Raw genomic sequence first — 27,428 nt, 5'->3', positions numbered from 1 at the left:
GGGTTACAATCGGGCGGAATCGGTTATAACTGCTGGGGCCTCACAGATCTCTAAACCTCCGTCTGCGGGTTATAGACATTTTCCGCTTCAATTCCCCTTCCGAGTAGGCTGAAGGCCCAGGAGAGGACTGCCCCCGGGACGTCTCATGTCTGGTCTTGAAGCCGGCCTCCAGGATGAAGATTTTCAACTTGGACAAGAAAGGGCAGTTTACTTCTCCGGCCCCGCGGAGTTACTTAGAAGCCTCGGAGACCGACTCCAGGGCAGGATACCTGATCCAGGAAAAGAATCTCGGGAAGTTCCACAAAGCTGACTCGATGGGGACATGGCGAAAGAGCAGCAGCTGCTGCTGCTCGGAAAGCACAACGTGAATGATCTATAAAAAATGATGACATAAGAGGAAAGTTTGGGGGAGGGCGCGGAGAAGGGAAGGTCCTCACAGGAGGAAGCTAAGGCACCCCCGTCTTTAAATCCTTGACCCCCAGGCCTGAGCTAACCCTTGGAAAATCATTCCCCTCAGCATCAGGATCAGGGTCAGACTTTGCCTCCTGGACATTAGATAGCAAGTCCTGAAAGCTGGCATCACTTCTCCCTCCTGCCTATTCATTTTTAATGAACGGGAAACTCCTTTCTACTTTTAGCTGGGGCCCAACTGACTGCTCAAATCAGTGGCAACATGGGAGCAAACACTATTCTGTTTTGCTGAAAAACAGAACAGTCTAAAACGACTGTTTGAAGAGAATTTAATTGGCAAAGTCAGTGGAATGCTTTGTGTTTCCTTAAGTTCATTTTCACAAAAGAGGAAATTGAGGTAAACTGGCTTAAGTGACCTGCCCAGCCTCACACAACTGTAAGTATCTGTTTTTGTTTGGCTTTGTTTTGTTTTGGCTTTTTTGGCTGGCATTTGGAGTTAAGTGACTTGCCTAGGGTAACACAACAAGGAAGTGTTAAGGGTCTGAAGCCAAATTTGAACTTAAATCCTCCTAATTCCAGGGCAGGTGCTTTATCTTCTTCGCCTTCCAATTGCCCCTGAGACCAAGATTTTTAGTTGAGAAAGTTCAAAATGAATCATGGAAGGTTTGAGGAGGGATGAAATGGTTTTGAAGAGCTTCTGTGGTAAGTGGTAAAGTAAATGAGGGAGATATAAAAGAATAGTCTTGTATCAATGAGAGTCCAAATTTGTAGTGGTCCTAGTAAGCACAGTTGCATGATTTTCTCTACCTTTATTTAGCAGCATGTGTATGTGGGCAAAGGCAACAAAGGGCATTGAATCACTATTCAAGGCTGTATAAAATGAGGAAGTTGAGGAAATGTAAAGTGAGGGGTTTTCAGGGAGTAAAAAGTAATGTTAAAAACAAGTATAAACCAGATGCTTATAAGCTGAAGTGGTGTAATGTTGGAGAAACTGAGATAGAGATGAGAGAGTATTTAATAATTTATTTAGAAGGGAGAGATTTACTGGGGCCAAAGGAATCCATGATTTGGTCCCAGGGCTGAGTGCGACTATTGTCTCCAAGAATACAGCAAGTAATGTGAGTTCTCACTGACATATAATGAGGTGGCTCAGACTCAGGGGGTAGACTGAGGCAGGACAGAGTTAGGCAGCTGGGAGCTGGAATGAGACTCTGACAGAGTGGGATGAGCCACCGGAGATGGGGATGACATAATGGGGGGAGGCACCCTGGAGATGGGGAGAGGCATCTTGATAAGATTGTATCTGATATTCGGATAGCTTGGGATGGGGAGAGACATTCTGATATTCTAAAATATAAGATCTTTTATCCTTATCAAATATTCTGATTAAGAGGGAGGGATGGTTTTACTGGATTGAGCAGAACAACTATAAACTGAGGCAAAACAATTAGGAAAACTGAGTCAGGACAACAAAAGAGAACTGTGGCATAACATTCCACACTCTCTCTCTTCTGACTAGTCAAATCTTTGAATTACCTTCCTCTAGAAGGTGTTAGCACCATAACTTTGACCAAGCCTATGTAAAGCAAACAAACCACAATAAAACTAGAAAAATGCAAAGACTTAATGGCAAGGACAAGTCTCTCCTTAATAACCCCAGAGTTTTTGGCATAAAAATAGCATTCCCCATTTAGAGAGACACACAGGGCTTCCTGTTGCAGAAATAGCAGATCTCCTGCAGTTGGGGAGCAGCTCAGCCAGAGAATCCAGTTTGAGATGGACAGTTCACTCTGAGTTAGGTCTGTGATCATTTGTGCATTTAACTCAGCCTCTGCTAATATTTAGAATAGCAGTGCTCAAGACAGTCCTGCTGCCCTAAGAGGGACACCCCAAGTCTGTGAGTGACCCCAAAAGGGGGAAAAGTGGGACCTGGAGTAGCTCCACTAGTCCCATCTTGATAGAACAGGAGCTGCTACTAGGATCCAGATGTCTGAAGAAATTATGCAGTTAGACCAAGGAAGGCAACCCCAAACTATTAGTTTAGGCTTGAGGCCAAAATGTTAATTAAGGAACTGGGGTAACAGGAGTGTAGAAATAGATCAGAGAGATGGCCAGTCCCCAGACAGGTGTCTGCTTTCTGGTTGTTTCTAAAAAATAACCCCCAAAACTGAGTCTACCAGACAATTCCAGAAGAATAAGGGATTTCAAAGTTAAAATAAAACCAGCAAATCATAGTGCAGTAATTTTAAGCAAGGAGTAAAAATGAAAAGGACTATTTAAATAATTTCTCAATCTGAACTACTGAGATAAAGAGCAGGGCAGAAGTACCTAAGAAAAATACATGTTTCCCCAATTTGCTAACCAGTTTCTGCCTCCCTTTTTTTCTCAAGGAAAGGAATTATCAAATAAACATTCCACATATACATTGCAAGAATGAATCAAAATTCCTATACATAACAAAGTAGTATAGTAAGTTTTCTAAAAATCCTTTAAACATATAGCAATAGTTATACAGTTTTAACAAATCCATCCCCAACTTTAAACACACAGTAATAGATGACCCAATTAGGGTGCCTGCATTCTCCCATATCAGTCCATCAGGGTTAAGGGATGAAGCTTCTTTTAAAACTGCTTCAGGAAAATGATGTTATTCAGTGTTACTGATCAATCCAGCTGTGCTCATGTTTATGCTATATATGACAGAAGCTTAATTACTCTCATGGAGAAAACAATATAGGATTCTTCAGCCATTTCTTGTGTTCTTAAAACTTCCTCTTGAACTGTGTTGCAAGAGGAAATAAAAATACCCTATTGTTAGTTGAAGGTTAAAATGACATTAATGTTAAATACACTTAGTAACGTTTAAAAAAATACTCCCATCAAGTGCATTTCTAAAGAATTGTCATTTCTGCAAGGGTCATCCTTACTGCCAGACTGGAAAATCATCATTCCCAACAGATGCATTTTCCTTTTTTCTGCTCTTGGTTACTCCTCACATTCATTCCTTTCTCATTCCCACTCCCACCCTAAGAAACATGGTAATTTACTTAACTCTGTGCTCCTCCCAAAGTCCCACCCGGTTCCCTCCCTTTTGGCTCCAGGAGAATTCACAGAGGGGAGTGTTTTCACTCTGAACACGATTCTCTGGGCTCAGGGCCTGCTGCTGGAGTTGGGGGGGGCAATGAGGGAGCTCAAGATTGTGCTTGGCTCCCTCTGTTTCCTACCTTTCCAGCTGCTGAACGTTAGCCCTTGACCCCCTTTCCCTTTCTTCCCCAGTACCTGGGATGTCCCAGGCTGGGGAAATACGTCTGAGGTCTCTCAATGTCCCCTGCCATTATGCTTCTCCAAGAAGTCACTTTACAGAGGAAAACTGATGCCTCCATAACCCAGGAGATAATCTCCAAGTTGCCTACTTTGGAGTTCCGTGGGGTCTCTTTGCTGGGAGGGACTCTGCTTCCTGTTGCCGTCTCACTGTCCTACCTCCCCCAGCCAGGGTCTAGGGAAGAAAGGTCTCTGTCATCCACTCTTTGTTCAGAACCATAGTTTCAAAATTGACTTGTGAGTCCACAAGTGGAAAAAGAGCAGGTATGATTCCTTTATAAAGCAGAAACTCTACTCCCAGCTTTCTTGTTGATGTCTGTAATGAATGCGGTATCTGGTACAGAAGGAAAAGTTCATACTCAGTGGAATCGTTATTGAGTTTTCCAGTTTATTCCTATATGTTTTGTGCAACCTAGTTGTTGTTATACCTTCTTTGGTATACAACATCTCCAAGAAATTCTGTGGATCTTATAGATACATGAAACTTTTCTTCCTTCTGGAGAATGTGACAGCTGATTTTTATCATGTTGTAGGATGCAAAAGTGGCTATTACTATAGTTGGTACAGATTAGGTCTAAATTAAAAAGGTCCCCAAGAGAAGTGGTCCAAGGTGTATGTTGAGTGGTATGGTTGGTCAGTGCTTTGTGAAGCTTGCCATGTTGTTTCACTGACAGTATCCATTTTCTGTATAGGTGAAGTTTCCCTTTATAAGAATTAGCGATTCAAATGGTAGACATATAGAATTGGTGTGGGTATGTGTGGACACTCTGAGTGCTAAAATAATGTCTTGCATAGATGTGATGGAAACCATCTGGTTTTTAAAAAGAGATGCCCTGGAGCCTCACTTTAACCAGAACTCATGTGCAGAAAAATGGGTATAGACCCAAGGGTTTCTTGCATTCCTTATCCAAGGCAGGTTTGTGAGTGGAGTTATCAGAAGCACTATGTTATATACCATGGTCTCATCTCAACTACAGTCCCACAATAGGGACCCAAAGATAGTAATCCAGGGAGGTTATAGTATTCTGAATGGTTTTCAGTTATCTAATCAGATATTCATTAGCTAATCAAAATAAGATTCACATAACATGCAAAAAATTATTCATGCATACAAATTTGTTCATCAAGTTGGGGCTCTTTTTTGGTGGAATAATTTGAGGAAAATGTGACACCATGTACAATGAATGATTATCTTATACAGCATGTTAATTAAAAAAGGTTTAAAGTGTATGTAGGACTTCCTAAAAATGTAAACAACTTACACTCATTTCCCAGTGTCCCTTCTCTGGGTATAGCTGATTCTGTTCCTCACTGATCAATTGGAACTGAATTAGATCTCTTTGTCAAGGATCTATACTTCCATCAGAATACATCCTCATACAGTATTGTTGTTGAAGTGTATAATGATCTCCTGGTTCTGCTCATTTAACTCAGCATCAGTTAATGTAAGTCTCTTCAATGCTCTCTGTATTCATCGTGTTGGTCATTTCTTACAGAACAGTAATATTCCATAAAATTCATATACCACAATTTATTCAGCCATTCTCCAATTGATAGATATCCACTTAGTTTCCAGTTTCTGGCCAATACAAAGAGGGCTGTCACAAACATTCTTACACATACATGTCCTTTTCCCTTCTTTAAAATCTCTTTGGGATATAAGCCCAGTAGTAATATTACTGTATCAAAAAAGAATGCACAGTTTGATAACATTTTCAGCATAATTCCAAATTGCTCTCCAGAATGGCTGGATGTGTTCACAATTCCACTAACAATGTATCAATCTCCCAGTTTTCCCACATTCCCTCCAACATTGCGCATTATCTTTCCCTGTCCTCCTAGCCAATGTGACAGGTGTGTAGTGGTATCTTAGACTTGTCTTAATTTGCATTTCTCTGATTAATAATGACTTGGAGCATCTTTTCATGTGACTAGAAATAGTTTCAATTTCTTCATCTGAGAATTGTCTGTTCATATCTTTTGATTTCTTATAAATTAGAGTAAATTCTCTCTATATTTTGGAAATGAGGCCTTTATCAGAACCTTTGACGATAAAAATGTTTTCCCAGTTTATTCTTCTCTTTTAATCTTGACTGTATTAGTTTTGTTTGTATAAAAAACTTTTCAATTTGATATAATCAACCGTTTCTATTTTGTGATCAATAATGATCTCTAGTTCTTCTTTGATCATAAATTTCTTCTTTTTCCACAGGTCAATAATTTATTTATAGTCTCATTCTTTATGCCTAGGTCATGAACCCATTTCAACCTTATCTTGGTGTATGGTGTTAAGTGTGTGTTAATGCCTAATTTCTGCCATACTAATTTCCAATTTTCCCAGCAATTTTTGTCAAACAATGAGTTCTTATCCCAAAAGCTGGGGTCTTTGTGTTTGGCAAACGCTACATTATTAAAGTTATTGGCTGTTTTATCCTTTGAACCTAACCTATTCAACTGATCAACTATTCTTTGCCAATACCAATTTTTGGTAACCACTACTTTACAATATAATTTTAGATTTGGTACATGTAGATAGGCCAACTTCATTTAATTTTTTTTTCCATTAATTCCCTTGAAATTTTTGACCTTTTGTTTTTCCATATAAACTTTCTTGTAATATTTTCTATTTCACTAAAACAGTTGTTGTTGTTGTTGTTGTTGTTGTTGTTGTTGTTGTTGTTGTTGTTGTTGTTGTTGTTGTTGTTTTGAGTCTGATTGGTAATAGTGCTAAATAAATAGATTAGGTAGTATTATCTTCTTTCTTGTAATTGCTCGCCCTGTCCAAGTGCATTTAATATTTTTTTTCCAATTGGTTAGATCTGACTTTATTTGTGTGGAAAGTGTTTTGTAGTTTTGCTCATATAGTTTGATTTTCCCTTTGGATTATTTCTAATAGCCTTTTAGTAGAATCTCTGGGGTTCTCTAAGTGTACCATCATTCATCAGCAAAGAGTGATAATTTGCTTTCCTCATTACCTACTCTAATTCCTTTAATCTCTTTTCTTAGCTCTTATTGCCAAAGCTAGCATTTCTAATACAATATTGAATAATAATGGTGATAGTGGGCAACCTCGTTTCACTCCTGATTTTACTGGGAATGGTTCCAGTTTATCCCCATTACATATGGTGCTTACTGATCATTTTCAATAGATGCTACTGATTAATTTAAGGAAAAAAAAAACATTTATTCCTATACACTTAAGTGTTTTTATTGGGAATGGATGTTGGATTTTATCAAATGCTTTTTCTTCATCTATTGAGATGATCATATGTTTTTTGTTAATTTGGTCATTGATGTAGTCAATTATGCTAATAGTTTTTCTAATATTGAACCAGCCCTACATTCCTGGTATAAATCCTACTTGATCATGGTGTGTTATCTTGGGGATTATTTTGTGTAGTCTTTTTGCTAATATTTTATTTAAGATTTTAACATCAATATTCATTAGGGAGATTGGTCTATAATTTTCTTTCTGTTTTCAACCTACCTGGTTTAAGTATCTGTACCATGTCTGTGTCATAAAAGGAATTTAGTAGGACTCCTTCAATCCGTATTTTTTCAAATAGTTTATATACCATTGAAGTTAATTTTTCTTTAAACGGTTAGTAGAATTCCCATGTAACTCCATCTGTTCCTGGGGATTTTTTCTTCGGGAATTGATTAATAGCTTGCTCTATTTCTTTTTATGAAGTAGGACTATTTAAGCAATTTACTTCCTCCCCACTGAGCTCAAAAAGTTATGAAACTGTGCATACTTTTTGATCCAGCAATGTTATTACTGAGCTTATATCCCAAAGAGCTTTTAAAGAAGGGAAAGGGACCTGTATGTGCAAGAATGTTTGTAACAGTCTGTCAAGCCCGGGCTACCTCCTCTGAAGGGCTCAGAATCAGTCCTAGTAAGGATAAGCAAAAGTCTTTGTCCCACGTTGTGGACGACAAAATGTAAAGTTCTGATGTCTGTAGATTATAATCCTCTCCTGTGAGGAGGTTTCTTTTGTGTATAATCTTTTCCTCTGTGAGCAGGTTTATTGGGAGGCTTCTGGAGCCTTCCCCTCCAAAAGTGTGGGATTGCTGGACTTGCGAATCCATGGGACATCTTCTCTTTGACTCAATCCAGACTGTTCTTCAGACTCAATGTTGCCTCTTTTTAATCCTCCCAGAGAATGGGCTTGTGGGTACTGCAGGGGCTTGTGGGAACTCCTTCAACCAATGAACTTGCTTCTTTAAAGTATTCCTTTCAAAGGTGAAAACTCCCTTAAAGTTTTGAACTAAAGGTGTGAATTCTGAGCTAGAGAATTGTTAAGAACCAACTTAGCACTTAGTAAGAACCTAACATCTATCTTCCCCTTTCTTTTGATGTAGAACATAGGGTGGTCATAACCTTGAAACATAAATCCATTAATATGGGAGGTATTACACATAATTACATAAATTACATAAACACATAGTAACATAACACATGCTAGAAGTGATGTAACAAATAGCATAATCGAATAATCATAAATTGAGAATTTATACATGTCCATAAGTTCATTGTCCATTAGTTCATGTGCCAGAAATCCAATAATTCCTGCAAGTTTTTAAAGTTCTTTAACAGTCTTCTTATCAGTGTCAGATGTTTCTTAGATTTTCTCCTTTGTTTTGAGGTCTTTTTCTTTTTTCTATCTCTCTCTCTGATGGACAAGAAATACAGGCAAACCCTCTCCCCCAAGGAGTGCTCAAAAGTGAATTGTGTGTTAACTCCTGTTTCCAAATTGTGTCTGACTTGGATCTTACATAATTCATGAAACTCTACAAGCCACAATAAGTTTTATCCAGGTTCTAGACATGTCCTTGCTATGGATTTCCAATCATTCCAGGTTAGGACTTCATAAGACAAACCATCTAATAACATTTTAATATAAGCTGATGTAGACCCATAACGGGTAAAACCTTTTTTCAAATCTTTAATTTTATTCAAATCTAAAGGTCAGAAATTGGAAACTGAGTGGATGCTCATCTATTGGAGAATGGCTTAATAAATTGTTGTATATGAATATTATGGAATATTATTGGTTTATAAGAAATAACTAACAGGATGATTTTAGAACAGCCTGGAGAGACTTACATGAACTGATGCTTAGTGAAATGAGCAGGACCAAGAAACCATTATATACTTCAAGAACAATACTATATGATGATAAATTCTGATGGACGTGGTCATTTTAAACAATGAGATGAACCAAATCAGTTCCAATACCACAGTAATGAACTGAACCAGCTACACCCAGTGAAAGAACTCCTGGAGACAACTATGAACAACTACATAGAATTCCCAATCCCTCTATTTTTGTTTGCCTTTACAAGCTAATTGTACACTATTTCAAAGTCCAATTCTTTTTATACAGCAAAATAACTGTTTGGACATGTATACATATATTGTGTTTAATTTATACTTTAACATATTGGTTAACCTGCCATCTTGGGTAGGGAGGGGAAAAATTGGAACAAAAGGTTTGGCAATTCTCAATGATGTAAAATTACTCATGCATATATCTGGTAAATAAAAAGCTAATTAAGAGAGGAGGAGAAACATTGTTTTTAATGTTTTTATGTTTGTTTTTTATGTTCCTCCCCCCTCTAAATTCCCTCAGATATGATAGTTTTTCTTTGCCTCTTTGTGGGATGTAGTACACTATCCACTTTACATTTCTACTTCTCTTTTTTATGTTATATCAGTAAAATCTAATTATACATGTGGTCTTTTTGTATATCCACCACAGAAGAACAGTTTTCATGAGTTCCTTTTATGTTTTTATGCTTCTCTTGTGTCCGATGGTTGGAGATCAAATTTTTTGCTTAGGTCTGTTTTTTTTTTTTTTTTTTTTTCCTTAGAAACAAATGGAATTCATCTGTTTCATTAAATGTCCATGTTCTTTTCGATGGAAGAAAAATGCTCAGCTTAGCTGGGTAGTTTATTATTCTTGGCTACATTCCAAGTTCTTTTGCCTTTTGAAATATCAGGCAGCCAGATCTTGAATGACACTTATTGTAGCACCTCAGTATTTGAATTGTTTTTTCCTGGCTGATTATAATATTTTTTTCCTTAGTCTGATAGTTCTAAAATTTGGCCACAATATTCCTTGGAATTTTTATTTTAGGGTCTTTTTTAGAAGGTGTTCAATGAAGAATCCCACTGTGTGGATTAGCAATTGCCCTGGGTCTAGAGGCTGAGCAGTGAAAGTGTCACTGCCCCAAACCAAAGCCTGCTTTGGGGCTGTGGGTATTAGCAGTTGCCCAGCAAATAGTCCTGCACCAGCAATGGAAGTAGCTCTGCCCAAAGAAGCACAGTCATGCTGCAGAAGTTCTATCGCCTCAGGCTTAGCCCCCCACTGTGTAGATTAGAGGGTGGCCCGGCCTATGCCTCTCTTCCATGCAGATTTGTGACTGCCCCATGCTGCAGAATGAAGCTGCAAAGCTGTGCTGTGGTATGTGCTAAGTCACTTCCGGATTTTGGTGTGTATAGGCAGGTCTTGTTAGATTCTGGTGTTTAAAGTATCTTCTTGGGCTTTAATTTTTCTTTTGGTCTACTGCGTTGTAATAAAGGTAGAGCAGGCAGCCTATAGCAGAGTCATCTCTACAACTTTTCTAGCCACAAAGGCTACCTCTGCCCCTGGTCCACTTTGGACACTAGTCTCTCCTATCTCCCTGTTTGTGATGATCTGATCTGGCCACTTAGGACAAATCTGTTCTGGCCATTTTCCAGATTACCTTTGGCTGGTAAGTTGTTGTAATTCTAATCTTCATGAATTTTACCAGTCAAGCATTATTTTTGAGGCTGAATTTAATAATTGCTCATGAAGGCATGAGAGGAAGAGCTTAGAAAGTTGCATGTGCCTTCTCCGCCATCTTGGCTCCGCTCTCCCCTTCCCCCCAATGAAGTGTTGGAAAGAGAAAAAAAAAATACACTAGTTTGCAGATCATCAACTTTTTTTTTCTTGTGATTTTATATATATATATATATATGTATATATATGCATATATATAAATATGTATATATATGCATATATATAAATATGTATATATATATGCATATATATAAATATGTATATATATGCATATATATAAATATGTATATATATGCATATATATAAATATGTATATATATATGTATATATAAATATAAATACATATATATGCATATTATATATATGCATATATATGTATATATACATGCATATATATATATATATATATATATATACACATATACACAAGAGACGTTATTGTGGGACCACATGCCTAAGGAAATGAGATAGGACTATGTCATACTAAACAAATCAGTCTCTGGATCTTCTATGATTTACCAAATGGTCTTTCTGAATGCATGTACTATATTTCCAAACATTCCATCTGTGAGGACTATGTTGAAAAAGTTGAAACAAATGTGGTCTTTATCAATCTACCTACATTAAACTCCCAGATTAATTATGTTATGTCAGTTCATTCCACTTATGATATCTCCTGGAGAGATCATGCTTTGTCATTGTGAAAAACTCTGCTAATAAAAAGGTTATTATAAACAAATCACTGGCAGATATCTAATATTTTAAGAAAAGTTCCTTCTGGGACTTCCTGCATAGATGTTGGAGAGGACACACACTTATTTAAACTCTGTCTTTGCTCTCAGAATTTATTTCATGACAACCCTTGGAATTAGTGCTTGATTGGAAAAAAAAGCCACAAATAATTACCAACAGAAAACATCCTTGAAATTCACCAAAAAAGATCTGTTTTTGCTTGGGGGTGGGGAAGGCTAGATAGGCACAGACTGAGGGCAGGCAGAAAGAGTGTGGCAGGCAGGTCACACTGAACAGACTGGAAGGGGGAGGGATGTGATCACTGCCTTTTCTGTGGCAAGACCTTTACCACACTGTGGATATTTGGTCTTGGCAGCAAGCCAGGATCAGCAGAGAAGATATAAACACAGGAGGTAAAGAGTATTATCCAGAAAAGCTAGGATCTCTGGGGACTTGGCCACCCTCCCCACTCCCCACCTCCAGAGTGTCTCAGCAGGCTCAGAGACCAGATGCAGCACAGCCATTGCCCTGTTGGTTTAAAAAACCTGTATTTTCCTCAATTGCAATCCATTTCTGCTTTCTTATTGCATTGTGGCTGACTGATCAGGTAATCCCTTTCTTCCATGTAATTACTTTTCTGCTGGTTGATCACATCAGAGTCCTGATCTTGTAAAGACTGAGGTATCACCTCAGCTGCCATCATGCCCCACCTGTCTTTTGATTGAGGTCTTGGAGCTGGGCTCCTTCTCTCATTTATTTCCCTGGGTCAATCCACATTCTCAGGCCCAGTGGAAGCCCTTGTGGCATTTTTGACATGGAGTTTTAGGTCTTCTCTCAGCCAGTCTTCTCACTCTGTCGCTATAGCTACATGACTCTTAGATGTCCAACTTTTCCACATTGAAAACATCAACGAGTTTCTCTAGAAGTCCTTTGCCAAGAGGGACCCTGTCTTTCCATGTTTATCATCGTCTGAGTATAATAAGCATTGGTGCTCACTGTAGCACAGCATCTTATGATCTCCTCTAAAGAGTATCTTTGTGTAGTAGTATAATTCCTCCAAGCAGTCAACAAATTCTTGAATGTCTGTCAAGCAATTCTGTGATATGTAATAGTTGCCTATCTTGCATTATTTACTCTCTGGAAGTTCTCTGTAACCAACAATCACAAATTAAATACTTCATCCTACTTGAATTATGGCTCCCACCTTCCCTTTTCACCCCATGTGAATTTATAAATTTGGAATTGATGACCACAGTAACTGTACAAAATGCTGCTAAGAAAAATAAAAAAAGATAAAAGATTAATTTTTCAAAGGTTCCGCTTTTCTGGGACTTCCTTTCCACAGCCTCCAGCCAAGCCAGGCACTATGAGTTACCGCCCCGCCCACTCCTCAATCTCTTAATTACCCCAAGGTAAAAGCCTGGATTGCCTATGTCGGCCACACCCGTGGTGCCATGATCTGCTGAGTCACCCCTGGGATCCGGGAAGATCCAATCTAGTTTCAAATTTCAAAGTGGCTTATATTTCTCCTCTGATCTGCTGTTTTATAACCAGAGAAGAGCTAACAGCCTGTGCCAGATTCTTTTATGTCGGTGGATTCTCTGATCCCAGAGCCCTCCCCAGCGCGACTGGCGCAGTGTGCCACTACCAACCGTCTGCGCTGGCCTCTCTTCTTCCTCCCATGGGAGCTGACCTTTCCTGCTGAAACTCCAGATTCTCTTAAGCTGGTGAGTCCTGCTTCCAGTCCTTGTGGATTCCATCAGTCCAACGCTATTTCTGAGGCTGATTAAATCTAGTTGGTTGTGAGGGAAGAAAGGAGCTTACACAGTGGCGTGTATCTTCTCCACCATCTTGGCTCCACCCCTTAAATAGTCCCATTTCAGAAAAAGAAATAGAACAAGCTATTAATCAACTCCCCAAGAAAAAAATCCCAGGACCAGATGGATTTACATGTGAATTCTACTAAACATTTAAAGAACAATTAGCCCCTATAGTTATATAAACTATTTGAAAAAATAGGGGATGAAGGAGTCCTACCAAACTCCTTTTATGACACAGACATGATACTGATACCTAAAACAGGTATGTTGAAAACTGAGAAAGAAAACTACAGACCAATCTCCTTAATGAATATTGATAAAATCTTAAAAATTTTAAATAAGATATTAGCAAAAAGACTTCAGAAAATCATCCTCAGGATAATACACTATGATCAAGTAGGATTTATACCAGGAATGCAGGGATGGTTTAATATTAGGAAAACTATTAGTAAAATTGACCATATTAATAATCAAATGTACAAAAAATCATATGATCATCTCAATAGATGCAGAAAAAGCATTTGATAAAATACAATATCCATTCCTACTAAAAACACTTGAGAATACAGAAATAAATGGGCTATTCCTTAAAATAGTCTGGAATATGTATTTAAAACCGTCAGTAAACATCATATGTAATGGGGTTGAACTGGAACCTTTCCCAGTAAGGTCAGGAGTGAAACAAGGTTTCCCACTATCACCGTTACTATTCAATAGTGTATTAGAAATGTTAGCCTCAACAATAAGAGTTGAGAAAGAGATTAAAGGAATAAGAGTAGGCAATGAGGAAATGACACTATCACTCTTTGTAGATGATATGATGGCATACTTAGAGAAACACAGACATTCTAATAAAAAGTTATTAGAAATAATTCACAACGTTAGCAAAGTTGCTAGATACAAAATACATCCACATAAATCCTCAGCATTTTTATACATCACCAACAAAATGCAACAGCAAGAGATACAAAGAGAAATTCCATTCCAAACAACTGTCAAGTGTATAAAATATTTGGGAATCCATCTACGAAAGAATAGTCAGGAATGATATGAGCAAAATTACAAAACAATTGCCACAAAAATAAAGTCATATTTAAATAATTGGAAAGATATTAAGTGCTCTTGGATAGGCTGAGCAAATATAATCAAGATGACAATACTCCCTAAACTAATCTATTTATTTAGTGCTAAACCAATCAGACTCCCAAGAAACTATTTTAATGACCTAGAAAAAATAACAAAATTCATATGGAAGAACAAAAGGTTGAGCATTTCAAGAGAATTAATGAATTAAAAAATCAAATGTAGGTGGCTTAGCTGCACCTGACCTAAAGCTATATTATAAAGCAGCAGTCACCAAAACCATTTGGTATTGACTAGGAAATAGACTAGTTGATCAGTAGAACAGGATAGGTACACAGGACTAAATAGGGTACAACTATAGCAATCTAGTGTTTGACAAACCCAGAGATGCCAACTTTTGGGATAAGAATTCATTATTTGAAAAAAAAATAAACTGTTGGGAAAACTTGAAATTAGTATGGAAGAAATGAGATATGGACCCACACTTAACACCATATACCAAGATGAGATCAAGATGAGTCCATGATTTAGGCATAAAGAATGAGATCATAAATAGATTAGAGGAACAGAGAATAGTCTATCTCTCAGACCTGTGGAGGAGGAAGGAATTTATGACCAAAGGAGAACTAGAGATCATTATTGATCACAAAATAGAAGATTTTGATTACATCAAATTAAAAAGCTTTTGTACAAAAAAAACTAATGCAAACAAGATTAGAAGGGAAGTAACAAATTGGGAAAATATGTTTACAGTTAAAGGTTCTGATAAAGGCCTTATTTCCAAAATATATAGAGAACTGACCCTAATTTATAAGAAATCAAACCATTCTCCAATTGATAAATGGTCAAAGGATATGAACAGAAAATTTTCAGATGATTAAATTGAAACTATATCCTCTCATATGAAAGAGTGTTCCAAATCACTACTGATCAGAGAAATGCAAATTAAGACAACTCTGAGATACCACTACACACCTGTCAGATTGGCTAAGATGACAGGAACAAATAAAGATGAATGTTGGAGGGGATGTGGGAAAACTGGGACACTAATGCATTGTTGGTGGAGTTGTGAAAGAATCCAGCCATTTTGGAGAGCAATTTGGAACTATGCCTAAAAAGTTATCAAACTGTGCATACCCTTTGATCCAGCAGTGCTACTACTGGGCTTATATCCGAAAGAAATACTAAAGATGGGAAAGGGACCTGTATGTGCCAAAATGTTTGTGGCAGCGGTTAGAAACTGGAAGATGAATGGATGTCCATCAATTGGAGAATGGTTGGGTAAATTATGGTATATGAAAGTTATGGAATATTATTGCTCTGTAAGAAACGACCAGCAGGATGAATACAGAGCAGTTTGGTCTGACTTACATGAATGATGCTGAGTGCAATGAGCAGAACCAGAAAATCACTATGCACTTCAATAACAATACTGTATGAAGATATATTCTGATGGAAGTGGATATCTTCAACATAAAGTAGATCCAACTCACTTCCAGTTGATCAGTGATGGACAGAAAAAGCTATACCCAGAGAAGGAACAATGGGAACTGAGTGTCAAATGTTTGTACTATTGTATTTCTACACAGTTTACTTATACCTTCAGAATTCAATTCTTACTGGGCAACAAGAAATTTGGTTTTACACACATATATTGTATTAAGGATATACTGTAACACATTTAATATATATGGGATAGCCTGTCATCTAGGGGAGGGAGAAGAGGGAGGGAGGGGAAAGGTTAGAAAAGTATATAGAAGGGATAATGTTTTTTTTTTTAATTCATTTTTCCAAATTATCCCCTCCCTCCCTCCACTCCCTCCTCTTGATGACAGGCAATCCCATACATTTTGCATGTGTTACAATATAACATAGATACAATATATGTGTGTAAATACCATTTTCTTGTTGCACATTAAGTATTAGCTTCCGAAGGTATAAGTAACCTGGATAGATAGACAGTAGTGCTAACAATTTACATTCAATTCCCAGTGTTCCTTCTCTGGGTGTAGTTATTTCTGTCCATCACTGATCAACTGGAAGTGAGTTGGATCTTCTTTATGTTGAAGATTTCCACTTCCATCAGAATACATCCTCATACAGTATTGTTGTTGAAGTGTATAGTGATCTTCTGGTTCTGCTCATTTCACTCAGCAACAGTTGATTTAAGTCTCTCCAACTCTCTCTGTATTCCTCCTGCTGGTCATTTCTTACAGAGCAATAATATTCCATAACCTTCATATACCACAATTTACCCAACCATTCTCCAATTGATGGACATCCATTCAACTTCCAGTTTCTAGCTACAACAAAAAGAGCTGCCACAAACATTTTGGCACATACAGGTCCCTTTCCACTCTTTAGTATTTCTTTGGGATATAATCCCAATAACAGCCATGCTGGGTCAAAGGGTATGCACAGTTTGACAACTTTTTGGGCATAGTTCCAAATTGCTCTCCAGAATGGCTGGATTCTTTCACAACTCCACCAACAATGCGTCAGTGTCCCAGTTTTCCCACATCCCCTCCAACATTCATCATTATTTGTTCCTGTCATCTTAGCCAATCTGACAGGTATGTAGTGGTATCTCAGAGTTGTCTTAATTTGCATTTCTCTGATCAGTAGTAATTTGGAACACTCTTTCATATGAGTGGAAATAGTTTCAATTTCATCATCTGAGAATTGTCTGTTCATATCCCTTGACCATTTATCAATTGGAGAATGGTTTGGTTTCCTATAAATCAGGGTCAGTTCTCTATATATTTTGGAAATGAGACCTTTGTCAGAACCTTTACTTTTAAAAATATTTTCCCAATTTGTTACTTCCCTAGAAGGGATAATGTTGTAAAAAAATACTAATTACCCATGCCTATGTACTGTCAAAAATTAATTATAATTATAAAATTAATAAAAGAAGATTTGTACAGGGTTTCCAGATTCTATGCAAATTGCTTTGGTCCCCACAGATGTTATTCCCTCCATTCTATAGACAAGTTTCCTCTACTTCATTTGATTTGGTTATAATTATTTGGATCAATTTTTACAAAGAAATATTTACTTCAAAAGTATAACAAAAATATACACATTTACTTCAGAACATGTGGGTAGCCTAATCTTTCTTTTATACCACCTCAGACAAATGTAAAGGGAAGAAGAAGATTAGGTTCATCATTTGCATAATTTCTTATAAGGCACAATTCCAAGTCCAAATATAAACTCCACGTTTGATTTGAGCATCAGGCATATGGTTTTTTGGACTTTTATGTTGGGCTAGCTGACTGGCTGCAATATCCCATATTTCTTATGGTTTAAACTCCTAACTCCATTGGGGATTCTATCACTTCTGCCTAGAAAACAGATAAGGCCAAATAAAACAGAAGAGAAACACTCTAGCCATTTGTCAGAGCCACGGGGTAAAAAGTGAGAAAGAGGGTGTCCCATCTCAGCTTATAGTGCCCACATAGGGGTGAACTGTGTGCAGTCTTCACCCTTTGAGAGTATTTTTTCCCAAAGGGTCATCCTTTTCCAGTTTTGCAGCCAAACATGGAGGTGCATAGCCCCCAAAATTCACCTACCATCTTACACTATTGGTATTTCTAATACCATGTTTGGCAGCCTACCATACTCCAATCTCTATTATTATTATCAGTATTTCTAGCGCTTATGAATTGTTTTTATACCTAATGATGGTAAAAGTTGAAATTCTAGGAAGGTAACTTGCTCTAATTGTTCTATCCCCAGTCTATGGGAGGTGTTTTGCAGTCCTAGGCAAGGTTATTAAATTGTACCACACAGTCTTGACTTGGGACAATACTTTCTAAGCTGTGGTCTGTCTCAGGTAGTCTTGTAAGCAGGTGGTAGTTGTTGTTTTTTTAGTTCTTGAGTTTTAATCAATTACCTGTCATTCCTTTCTTCCTGCTTCCCAAGGAAGTCTACTTATGTTTCTGTGACAAAAATTTTTGATGAATTGTCTTTACAAAGTGTCTGGGACTATGCTATAAGCTGGCAAGCTATGTTGTTCCTGAACAATTTGTTATGGAGTAGATATTTTTTCAAAATAAACCTCTGAATTTAATTTTAATTTTATTTATTTATAATTTTTGACAGTATATATGCATGAGTAAATTTTAATTTTTTTAAACATTATCCCTTGTATTCATTTTTCCAAATTATCCCCTCCTTCCCTCTACTCCCTCCCCTTGATGACAGGCAATCCCATACATTTTACATATGTTACAGTATAACCTAGATACAATATATGTGTGTAAATACCATTTTCTTGTTGCACATTAAGTATTAGTTTCCGAAGGTATAAGTAACCTGGGTAGATAGACAGTAGTGCTAACAGTTTACATTCAATTCCCAGTGTTCCTTCTCTGGGTGTAGTTGTTTCTGTCCATCATTGATCAAGTCAAAAAGAACCTTAAGAAATGTTTACTACACACCTTTTCATCTTTAAATTATCATGAAGTAAAAGGATTAAATTATCATGAAGTAAAAAGACTAATAATTGTGGTTTTAAAAAAACAAAAAACAACAACAAAAAAAACAAAACTTTAAACCATAGCCTTTAAACTTTAAAAAATGCAAAATTTTAAAACATTACAAATAGAAGAATCATAATTTTAAAAAATAAATCACAAAAATAAATAAGCATGAAATTTCATTAAATTGAGTATTTCACATTATTTCTTTAATATAAAGAGAAAGAAAAAAAAATAGAAATGACAAACCTTTGAAAAGCAGGCTTCCCTAGAATTTTCTTTAGACTATTTTTCCAATAAAATATATTGAATTTCTTATTTTTCCCATAAAATATATTGAATTTCTTTTAAGAAGAACCATAGAAGTATCAAGAAATTTGTAATTCATTGGTTCCAGAAAGGGATTTGTAGGAAATCTAACTGAAATTTTACTGTTTCAGTTTTTCATTCATTAGTCTGCAATAGGTACCCTCTCATTAGTTCTGTGAACATTTCAAAGCACATAAATGGCTAGCAATTTTTGTTATTGGTTATCATAACTATAATTTGTCCCTGAATAGTTATATGTTATACATATATATGTATGTTATACATTTTTTTTACATAATTATTTCCATTAAGGTCTTTTCCTAACAAATGGTATAAAGAAACTGACGTTTGTTTTTGGCTTTGTTTTTGTTTTCCAGAAAGTCCTGGGGAAACTCAAAAATCAAACCAAAACCAAACCAAGCCTAAACAAAACAAACCAAATAAAACCCCATAAAAGATACTTGCAAATCCTAGATTTCTATAGTAATCTAATTTCAAAGACATCATTAAAAACACTTTTCTATAAATTTGTGTGGAAATTACTAGGTTTTGAGGGTACAAATCACTAAGTCCTCAGGCTCTCAAATGGATACAGTCCATAAAACCTCCAATAGCACCAAGATGTTCTCTCACTATTGGGACAAGAGTAGTTACAATGTTTCATATATTGCTATAGGATCCTGTTAATACATTTCCCAAAATACTATAAAATTTTTATTCTTGTCATTTGGTGAAATCATAATGTTTTTCTAATTTACAGTTTTCTAACTTTTTCCTGGAAGGACTGCCTCAAATAGTTAAAAGAAATAATAGGGCATATAAATGAGACACAATTAAAAATTAATAATTTCATTGGATCTTTTTCATTGGATTGAGGACTAAAAAGGCATCTTAAAAGCTCCGTAATCAAACATCCTGGTTTTAAAGATATATAAACAAAGGCACCAGGAGGTTCAGTGATTTGTCCAAGGTCATACAATTGCAAGCATCAGAGAAAAGATTTGAATCCAGGTCCTCTTACTGTATGCAGGGTATTAGCTTTTCACTGCATTCCTTTGTACTTAGTTGACATTATATGTGTGTGTGTATGTGTATGTATATGTATGTATGTATGTATATGTATACATGTATGTGTATACATATATGTATATGTGTATATATGTTTAGACGTGTGTATGTATGTATATGTATATATTACTTCACAATTAAACCACATTTCCCATTAAGGTCATAAATGTGATCATTAAATCTCTGTTGAATTCCAAATGGAAATCTTCAAAAGCAATCTAAATTTATATATATATTTTTTCCAGTCTGTGTTTAAGTGTACCTGTATTCTTGAGAAAATTATTTTTTGTATCTCTCTAGTTCTGCCTTAAGCTCTTGATATAAGATTCTTCTTTCACAGAATTCAGTTCTTGAATCTAAACCAAATGGAAAACAAAGAACAAAGTTAATAAAAATCCTTGGCTCTATCCTGAAAATTATAAAACTTTTGTTGCCATATTCTGTTAGCCTTCATTTTAATTTCAGTCATTGATTCAAAGAGCAATTCTAAGTTCCTAAAAATAGATTCTCACTGTGAAAGGAGTCGTGATCAAGATCAGTTGAATTACATCTGAACTGGAAAAAAAAAGCTCCATGTCTATTGGATTCACTAGTTCTTGTCCTTGAACTTGGTTTCCTTAGATTATTATAAAAACATAAAATATACTTTTGAAAAAAAAATACCCCCAAAAGCTTTCAAAATATTTTCTTCCAATTAAAAATTTGGTTGAAAAACAAAAATTAAAACAACTCCCTCTATTTTAATATTATATCAATTATTAAAAAAAACTTGATACTATATAATGATTATTTTTGCTTATGATTTTAAAGATATAAATAGGCACCTGGAGTGATAAATAGAATTAGATTTGGGAGAGAAAAGAGTTGTAAAAAATTATTATATGAAAACTTTGAAATAAAAATTTGTTTCATTACATGGAATAACCATGACTAGACATTTATTATAGTTTCCAAGATTACGGTATTTATTACATTAATTAACAAGGGGAAAGATTAGCTTCCTATTAGAAATCACAATTAAACAGGAGGAAGGAACCAATAAAGGGAAGATGGCTATGAGTTAGAGAGTACCTCATTTGTGGTTTAGTTCAGGAAAGGATTCAGATTCACACCATCTCAGGGGAAAAGGGAAAATAAAGGCAGGAACCAGGAGATATTGATGTATGGAGAATGCCTTGAACATAGTAGTAAAGACAATCTAGGAGAGATTGTGCTCCTATTATTGCTATTTTAAATTAAGGTAATCTGAGCACATTGTTGTTGCCTTAACTATGGTTATAAAACTATATGGGAAACAAAGTATCCAGGATGTGTAATTTAACATTTCCTGACAAGGGAAGAGAATAATCTATTTTCAGAATTCACATCAGTAGGCAATATATTCTTTTCTTCTTTTTTAAGGATGATATCAAGCTTATGGAGACTAAAAGGTAGAGGGGAAAAATTCTAAGAAAAAAAAGATTCTGGATTTACAAAAGGGAAAAATCATTAAGCTATATTTACATGGAAATATTTTAAAAATATAAAAGTGGTAAATTAACCTTTAAGAATGTATTAACTTTTTAATTTTTCAGTCTCTTCCTTCCCTTGGTCTTTAACATTTTGTCATATTGTTCTACTTGACTGTATTTAGATATTTCTAAATGATGCTTAAAATCTGGTCTGACATATTTCTGTTTCAAGTTTTTCATACCTTCTTCTTGAAAACTTCATTCATTGATGCCATATGGCTATTTCTTGAAGATATTGCATCCAATTTTTGTGTAAGCACTTCAGCATATTTCTACAAAGTATCAGTTTAGCAAAGTATAGAAGTAAAAGTCTTTCAATTTAAATACTAATTTAAATTGTTTTTAATAGTATCTAACAGCTATAAAATATTTTCCCAAAATGATTATTGAAGCAAATTAAGAAATTCAAAACAAAGGTAAGATTGAAAGAAGAAAGCACAAAAATTACATTACTAGCTTTTATAAAGCTTGAATAATCCACATTTACCACTTTATTCCATATTGTCTTCTGAGTTCTCTCTTTATACATCTTTTCTGTCCGTTCTTACTACAGTGAGTAGATACCAAGCAAATTCACTGAATATCAACAAATCCTTCTTAAGTTATGTAGCAACAATAGATCTTAAAAGGAATTTGCAAAGAAATGTGATTCCTTTTTATCATTCTAAGAAGAAGATTCTAAGGGTGATAGCCTTGACTGAAAAAGCAAATCGATTTAGATTAATTACAATGTCACAAGGATATGTGCAATTGCAGAGCCAGAGAAAATAATGTGTACCCAGGGAATATACTACATGAAAGCGCCCTTCTCATGCTCCCCAAGAGGCTCAACAATATAAACCAATAAGCTTAGCATGATAGCTACCTGTTTTCCTTCAACCCCAGGGATTGGAAGACTGACTGAAATATGTGACACATAAACATTGACATTATTGAGTTCTAAAGAGACCAAATTCAATACATTAATAGGTCAATTCTGTTTGATTCTTGTCATTGTTTAAAAAAATGATGGGGTGAGAGTAGCCACTCCTAATTTTAAATACAAAATCTAAGATACATGTGAAAATTCATAAAGACATTCTCTTTGCCAAAACATATCTGCAATGTGTGAACTAGCTTTCTGGAGGATCTCTGGATGGGCTGTGTTCTTAGGTGGAGAAGAGAAATGATGAAGGCAGGAGAGCCACCATGAAAATGGTCAAGGATGTAGTCTTGAGTCTATTTCAAGTACTCTCAGCCCTTAAATACCTTAGTACAATTACATCACTGCAGCACACTGAGCATGTGCCAAATGTAGAACAATTACCTCACCATATCACACTTAAGTATATGCTAACTAGAGTAATTACATCAATACATATATATATATATATATATATATATATATATATATATATGTATATATATATATATATATATATATATATATATATATATATATATATATATCTGGTTCAATATACTTATGTGATATATTGATGTAATTACTCTAGTTAATATATACTTAAGTATATTGAATCAGAGATCCATTGTCTCATCAATCACACTGAGTAAACACCCTGCTGTAAGTATCCTTGTTTCAAGTAAACCTTTCCCAGAGTTTCCCGCTATCTGTGGGCCTCTACACATACCTTTATTTATGAGAAGAATTTACAGAAAGAATTAAGATGTAAAATAGGCACCAGGAGGGGTAAAAAAAATAGATTCAGCAGAGCAGTAGAGTTATAGATTCAGGAGAGCAGTAGAGTTAGCAAAGAAAGGTATTTGGAAGAAACCATTACAGAAATATGCCAGAAGCTGTCAGTAGGACATTGACATTGAATGGCAGGCTAAATCCATAGAGGAGTTTAGCAGTCTAACCAGAATCAGGTATAGTAAGGAGAAAGACATCATTAAAAGGAAAATGTGATGGGGGAGTGATAAAAGGAAGATGTGATGGGGGAGTGAGAGCATACCTCACAGCTGGCTTAGTCCTAAAAAGGACTTAGCAAAAATTATAATTGTGAGGGCCATGGAATGTAAAGGGATCCCTGGAAAAGGTACATGGCCCTTTTGCCCTTGGAGAACTTTGCTAATCACATCTGACTCAGCTTCTCCATCCCTTTTACAGATGGCAGGCCTTCTGAGAATTTGGGAGACATGATTAACCTTGATGATTACTAGTGCCAAGAATCTTTGGAGGAAGGCATGATTACAGACTGCTAATGTGGAGGACATCTGCCAGACATTCTATTATCTCACCTACTATCTGAATACTTTTGTGTATGATGTTTTGAATATTGTTCAAATATAGATGTACTAATAATCTAACCGAATACTTAGGCATTTGTAACTGATTAGGTAAATTTTAGGTATATTAACCCTGGTGTAATTCTGAATAGATTAAACTCTGCTGAGTCCCACCTTTTCACCCCTGTCTTTGGATCAGGACACAGGGCTGGCACCAGTAGCTCTCCTATGAGCAGATCTGGACAATAAGCATACCTTTTAGAGAGTAAATATAAATTTTGGGTTTCTTAGGGGAGGAAGAGAAGTGGCACAGAAGAGTTGGGAAGATAAAAAGTTATATATTGAAATATTGAGCCTGTCTTAAATATATTCTAGGAAAACATAATTCCCATGAGGGTTTTACCAAACTGGGAGACTTCCATCATAGGTATCTTAAAGGTACTAAGTAAGGCAGTCTTGGCCCATCAAAGTTGTCTTAACTGGTAAAAAGAGCATTTTAACATTTCTTGACAAGGAGTTTCAGAATTCACATGTATAGAACTACTACTAGTTAACACATAGCACAAATTTGCAAGTGTTTTCTCATTTAACCATTTATATTTTTCAAAAGGTCTTTAAGTCTTTCCTGTTTCAATAATGTCAAATTCTAGTATCTTAAAACAAAACAAAACAAAAAAACAGTATTCACTTATTTGTTATTCTTTCAGCATGAGGAAAATCTTTCCTTCCCATTTGGGGAATACTGTACTGGTATTATTTTAACCCATTTACTGGTGGAGTATATCAGTCCTTCCCTCTCTTATCCTTTGAAATTATGCCAATGATTTCCTTATGGCCAAAGTGCAAGACTTGAATAAAGTGCCAACATGAACACCAATAATTTTTGGAACATTTCATCCAATTTATATTTCATCTCTGAAACTCTCAGGATCAAAGTGTGAGTCACTTTAAAGGAGATAAGTTCTGCTTGAACTTGAACACTACATTCCTAATGATGCGTACAATGTATTTATTCATCTCAAAAGCCCAAGACACTTTTGATATTTACATTCCTAGTGATGAATTCATCTCAAAATAAAATAAGTTATACTTAAGTTATTATTTATTTAATATTTATTAAATATTTATTATTTATTATTATTATTTAGTAAATTATTCCTCTTTTCCATTGGAAAAAGTAGATTTGCATCATGTTATATTATAAATACATATCACTAACTCTAACTTTTGTATATAATTTTCCATCTCCTTAACATAATGCAATTTCTGCTTATCCTTTTCTTGACATTTTGGCAGTTACCAAAATTTTGAAACTTTTTATCTTAAAATTTTATCTTAAAAAATTAAATCACAATATTTTCCATAACTCTGAATTTCCAAATCACAATATTTTCCATAATTCTGAATTGCCATAACTCTGAATTAGTGAATTAAAATTTCACAAAATATTTAGTAATCCATCAAATAGTAGCCCATTGCATAGACAAAGTTAAGAATTCTTATATTCTAAATGTGACTATATTCAATCCACTTTCATTTTAGATAGGTATATTTAGATAGGCATATACACCCAACATTACATAAGTAAAATGCCCTAAAATGTAGCACAAGACACTACACTTCATTAGTGTAGATCAAATTATCTAGAATAGAAACCCTAAAGAGTTGTCTGAAGAAAATAGCCTTAAGAAAGTGTCTTATTGAACTTAACTTTCTTATTCCAAAACAACACACTATACCAGAGATGTCTTGTGTAAAATGCTTGTTGATTATAAAGCTACATAATAAAACTGCCCTCTAAAGCACAAATACATGTTTCAAAGAAAAGTAATCTTTGTAAATGTAACTTTGCGATATAAGTTTTTGACAAATTATATTTATGCAATTAATATCTAAAATATATGTTATTAAGTTTATCTATTTGGCAATTGTGCCTTCAATAGAGATGCTAACTTAGAAATTTTGCAATGGGTATTTTTTTCATGTTGGGAAGAAGGGTACAAGATTAAGTACTAGCTGATCTAACCTAATGGGTACAAATGGTAGATGTTAGAGGTCTTGTTCTGTCAGTTTAAATGACAGGCACAATTATCAGAAAACATAGGTGAAAAGTATTATTATGAAAACTTTTCATTATGAAAACTTTTCATTAATGACAAATTAGTGATATTTTTGCATACATACTTTATTTTTAGTTTGATCTTCTTTCTCCTATAGTTTTTGGGTCATGTACAAAATTGATAAGTTGACAGAATCTCTTGTAAAGTCATGGATTGTTCTTTTTGTGAATCTGCAAGTTCTTGTTGAAGCTTTCCTATTGTATCCTGATAGAAATATATGTGTAAATTTTTTACTATTAATTTCATATGTCAGAATTAGCTTATATGAAATAATTATATTTGATATAATTTCATATACAGCTTACATGAACATATTTATGATTATCATGGATTTAGAACTGTGAAAATTCTTAGGAACTGTTAATGCAACTACCTCACTTTGCAGTTGAAGAAAGTAAGACCCAAAGAGATTAAATAAAAGAAGTCATCAAGAAAAGGATTGGAACTTAGTTCTCAGGACCAAAGTTAATGAAAGTTCTTTTTACTACACCTCTTCCATTAAACCATTAATTTCAGTCTGGTTTCCTCATCCCATCTTCAGAATTATAATAGCAAGAAAGCCATTTAAGAGATAAAGCTTTTTACGTACAATTCACATAGAAAGTGGGGGAATAGTGGAGGGTAGAATATATAGTTTTTTATATCTGATAGAAACATGAGGGTTTTTACCTTCTATTTTTCAGAAAAAAGTTCTTTGCATCATTTGCCCTTATATGAATAAGGATACATAAGAAAAAGGTGAATTTTACATAAGAAAAAGATAAATTTTATTTCCTCTCATAGTTTCCCCTGGAGCATGATTATAGGCGCTCCTAGGCTTGTCAGGCCTCATAAAATTACTTGAAGGGATTGATCTGAGTTGATGAAAGAAAAAAAAAAAGGGGGGTGTGTGAATAGAGGGGTTGCTGTTTTTGTTTTTGTCTTCAGAGCAGATCCTTATTATACTACTGGTTCCAGTGTTCCAATTAATGGACAGAAAAGAAGGAAAATTATAGAAGATATGGTAGCTCTTCCAGTTATGGATATATAGTATGGGACAAGGTCACTACAAAAGGTAAATAATTTCATTTCATTCTCTGAGTAGGAAGACCACCATATACACAATTTCATTTCATTCTCTGAGTAGGAAGACCACCATATACACAAATACAATCATATATGTGCATATGTATTAATATTCTTATATTATATAAAATCTGAGTATTTTCACTATAATGTAAAGAAAGTTATTGCATTTGTGATTAATAGTAAAAGCATTTATAAATCCACATAGATCCTCAGCATTTGCATATATCACCAACAAAATGCAACAGCAAGAGATACAAAGAGAAATTTCATTCCAAACAAATGTTCAGAGTATAACATATTTGGGAATCCATCTACCAAAGAATAGTCAGGAATTATATGAGAAAAATTATAAAACACTTGCCACAAAAATAAAGTCAGATTGTTAACACAAAAATAAAGTCAGATTGTTAAAAAGTAAAAAAAAAAAAAAAAAAAAAAAAAAAAA

At 35.1% G+C, this 27,428-nt stretch overlaps 1 long non-coding RNA gene across 1 annotated transcript; it reads left to right on the top strand.

Moving 5' to 3' along the window:
* Positions 1–27,428, top strand: LOC141543049 (uncharacterized). The gene is made up of 3 exons (XR_012482307.1): positions 1–847; positions 23,677–23,828; positions 26,843–27,428. It is a non-coding gene; the product is annotated as an uncharacterized LOC141543049 (long non-coding RNA).

The sequence above is a fragment of the Sminthopsis crassicaudata genome, chromosome 5 (assembly GCF_048593235.1).
Source record: "Sminthopsis crassicaudata isolate SCR6 chromosome 5, ASM4859323v1, whole genome shotgun sequence".
In the NCBI taxonomy this organism is placed as follows: Eukaryota; Metazoa; Chordata; class Mammalia; order Dasyuromorphia; family Dasyuridae; genus Sminthopsis; species Sminthopsis crassicaudata.
The sequence above is the reverse complement of the archived record's forward strand: the minus strand, read 5'-3'. Positions and strand labels throughout refer to the sequence as shown.